The sequence below is a fragment of the Rutidosis leptorrhynchoides genome, chromosome 10 (assembly GCF_046630445.1).
Source record: "Rutidosis leptorrhynchoides isolate AG116_Rl617_1_P2 chromosome 10, CSIRO_AGI_Rlap_v1, whole genome shotgun sequence".
Classification (NCBI taxonomy): domain Eukaryota; kingdom Viridiplantae; phylum Streptophyta; class Magnoliopsida; order Asterales; family Asteraceae; genus Rutidosis; species Rutidosis leptorrhynchoides.
Window position 1 is genome coordinate 28,188,456 of NC_092342.1, and position 3,982 is coordinate 28,192,437.

At 30.3% G+C, this 3,982-nt stretch overlaps 1 non-coding gene across 1 annotated transcript; it reads left to right on the plus strand.

Moving 5' to 3' along the window:
* The first annotated feature begins 877 nt into the window (after positions 1-877).
* Positions 878-984, plus strand: LOC139873716 (small nucleolar RNA R71). The gene has a single exon (XR_011767442.1). It is a non-coding gene; the product is annotated as a small nucleolar RNA R71 (small nucleolar RNA).
* The last annotated feature ends 2,998 nt before the right edge of the window (positions 985-3,982 follow it).

Below are 3,982 nucleotides of genomic sequence, written 5' to 3' on the forward strand. Positions count from 1 at the left end.
AGGAATAGCTTCATCAGAAGTTACAGGTATTTCAGGTGGTTTAAGTGTTGTACCACTTCTTGTGGTAATGGCTTTAGCTGTTTCATTCCGGGGGTTAGCATTTGTATTACTAGGTAAACTTCCCGGTTTTCTTTCACCTATTAACCTTGCTAGGTTACTTACTTCTTGTTCCAAGTTTTGAAAAGAAGCTTGTTGATTTCTAAATGCTTGAGCATTTTGTTCATTAGTTTGTTTTTGAGATGTGAAAAACTGCATTTGAGTTTCAACTAGCTTCGTCATCAAATCTTCTAAATTTGGCTTTTTATCATCGGTTTGTGGTGGTTTGTTTTGAAAATTAGGTCTTTGCTGATTGTAAGTATTATTGGATACTTGTTGATTGCTAGGACCTTGTTGGTTGTTGTATGGAACATTTCTGTTATAATTCTGGTTTTGATTGTAGATCGGTCTTGGCGGTTGATAATTATTCTGATAATTATTTCCAGGCCTTTGGTTTATGTATGAAATATTCTCTCTTTGTTCCATTGTTAATTCAATACTGAGACAATCTTTTGTCAAATGTGGTCCTCCACACTGCTCACAACTAATTCGTATTGAGTGAATATACTTAGTCATCTTTTCCATTCGTCTCTCGACAGCATCTATCTTTGTGGAAATGGAATCTAAGTCATGGCTAGAATCGGCTCTAGCTGCTTTAGATGATCTAACGATATCTTTTTCTTGGTGCCACTCATGTGAGTGGGAAGCAGTGTTATCGATAATTTTGTAAGCATCAGTTTAGGTTTTCTTCATAATAGAACCACCAGCTGCTATATCGATGTCTTTCCTTGTAGTGATGTCACATCCTTGGTAGAATATTTGTACTATTTGACAGGTGTCTAAACCATGTTGCGGACATCCTCTTAATAACTTTCCAAATCTAGTCCATGCCTCATATAGAGTTTCATTTGGCTTCTGTGTAAACGTAACAATTTCTCCTTGAAGTCTTATGGCTTTAGATGCCGGAAAGAGTTGTTTAAGAAATTTTTCAACTAAAACGTCCCATGTATCAATCGCCCCTTCAGGTAACGATTCCAACCAATCTTTGGCTTCTCCCTTTAAAGTCTAGGGAAATAACATGAGATATATCTGTTCATCCTCAACTTCTCTTATTTTAAATAGTGTGCAGATCCTATTAAAGGTACGAAGATGTTCATTTGGATCTTCCTTCGGCGCACCACTAAATTGGCATTGATTATTCACCATATGTAGAATTTGTCCTTTGATTTCATAATCTGGCGCATTAATATCAGGATGAGTAATTGCGTGACCTTGGCCAGTGCGTTTAGCTCTCATTCGGTCTTCCATACTTAAAGGTTTCAGATTCTCCATAATTGAATTTGTTGAATCCGAATCACTAGAGGATTCTGATTTAATGGTTCGTTCCTCAACAATCTCTGTTTGAATGATTGGTGGTTCCGGAGGAAAATTTAATGGTTCAGGATCTATGAATTGTCCCTGAATATTATCCGGATTCTCAATTGTGAGGTTGGGTTCAAAAAATGGATTATCGGAAATTTGAATTGGAGTACTTGGTCGACTGGATGATGATTCTAAAGGAAAATCAACGGCGGTAATATTTGCTAGATGTCTTGATCTAGTTACAGGTGGTGAACGTACAAAAGGTGGTGAACGTCTTGCTCGGTGCATTCACTGAATATCCTATTAGTTTTTAAAAGGAAAGAAAAAATTATATAAGTTATCCAATTAATAGACTTTTCTGATTTTGCCCACGTTTCGAATAGCCAAAAGATGCAGCAGAGGGGCAGGATTCGTTTGGTCTCAATATAATTGAGGACTGTTTGGCTCCAATAACCCGGTCCACGTACAAATCCAACTATTACTACGAACCGGAAAATTTTGATGTCTATCAATTTAACCACTTAAAATAAATTTTCGTAATTTTAAGAAGTATAGATAAGAAGTAGAAAAAAATTCTAAGTCCTAAAAACTAGAATGACGAGAAATAAGAAAGAAAAAGAGCGCATCGAAAAAGGTCAAAAAATAAAAGGCGTCGAAAAATACGAAAGAAAAAAAATGACTTTAAAACTTAAAAACACTCGACTAACCCAACCTTATTACTACCACTAACTTAAAATTATAATCGCAAATTGAGATTACTAATTGGAATGATACTTGATACATAGGTAAAAGGTGTCTAAAAATATTAAAGCTTACAAGTAAAACTATATCCCAAATGACAATAACTTAAAAAAAAAACACTAAAATTTTAAAAGGCGTCGCAAAATTCTAAAGCACTTAGATCTTAGTCTAAAGAAAAAGCACTTAAGAGATTTTACGACAAAGCCTAAAAATCTATAAATAAAAATAACTATGGCAAAAATTAAGTTTAAAACTAAAAACTAGCGAAAAACACAAAAGTTACGCTAAAAACAAATAAAAAGGGACAAAATATAAAAATATACTAAAGGTTGAAAAAAAAAAGTACAATTTTTTATAAAAATATTATTTTTATATTATTTATTTTATAAAACTATTAATTTTATAAACTAAATAAACTTAATATTACAAATTAAATAAATAAAACTAAATTAATTAATATTAATTAACTAAACAAACCCTAATTAGGTTTTAAAATTAATAATAATAATGATTATCCCGTAATTAATGCTGTTAGGGTTCCTGTGTGGCCCGTATCAGACGGCTCCGCGAGTCGCGGTTGGTCCGGTTCAATAACTCCGCGAGTCGCGGAGGGTTCAGGCTTAGACGAGATGCAGGTCAAAAGTCAACAGGTCAGTTTTATTTATATTTTATTTATTTATTTTTCTGTTTTAAATAAAATATATTTATATAAATTTAATAAAACTTATATTTTAAAACCTAAAATAAAAATAGAAATATTTTATAATTTTATAAATCAAACTCTTAAAACTGGATTTATAAATGTTTTTTTTTTCGGTTTTTGATTTTATGTTTTAAATAAAAACAAAATATTTAAATAAAACTTATATTTTTATAAAATAAAAATAAAGAAACTTTATAAAACTTAAATATTTAACAAATTCTTAAAAATATTTATATTTTTGTTTTCCTTTTTATATTTTCGAATATATAAAACGTATTTTTATAAAAGCGTCTTTTTATAAAAGTAAACTAAAAATAAAATTTTTTTTTTATTAGCGTTGCGCTTTCGGCGTTTAAGTTCCCCGGCAGCGGCGCCAAAAATATTTGATGTTAAAGCTAAGGGGTATAAAATACTATTAAATATGATACAATTTTACACAAGATATTTATTTATTTATAGAATGGATATACTTAAACTTTGCTACAACACTTATAAGCAGTGTACCTAATCGTATAGTAGTGTAGTTTTTAGTAATTCCGGTTCGTTCCACAGGGAATCTTTTTCACAAAGCTTAACGCTATATTAGTTTAAATTTATAAAAATACAAATATATATATAAGTAATATTATTATTATAAAGGGGGGTTTTTACCGTTTAATGACCGGTTTGTCGATTTTAAAACTTTAGTCGCTGTTAAAACCAAAATTAAAAATAAATACAAGACTTAATGTAAAGTAAATAACGATAATGAAATTGCGATAAATAAAAGTGCGATAAAATAAACTTGCGATAATTAAAAAGTACGATAATTAAAAGTGCAATTAAATACAATAACAATAAATAAAAATGCGATAATTAGAAGTGCAATTAAATATAAAATAAAGGAAATTAAATATGAAATAAAAGAATTATGCTTATTTAAACTTCCGTAATCATGATGTTTGACGTGTTGATTTTAGTTTTATGCCCATGGGTTAATTGTCCTTTGTCCTGGATTATTTAATATATCCGTCTGGTTTTTTTCCATAACAGTCCATCAGTCATAAATATAAAGTGCGAGTGTCCTCGTCAAATTATCCTTATACCCGAAGTTAAATATTCCAACTAATTGGGGACTTAAACTGTAACAAGATTTTAATA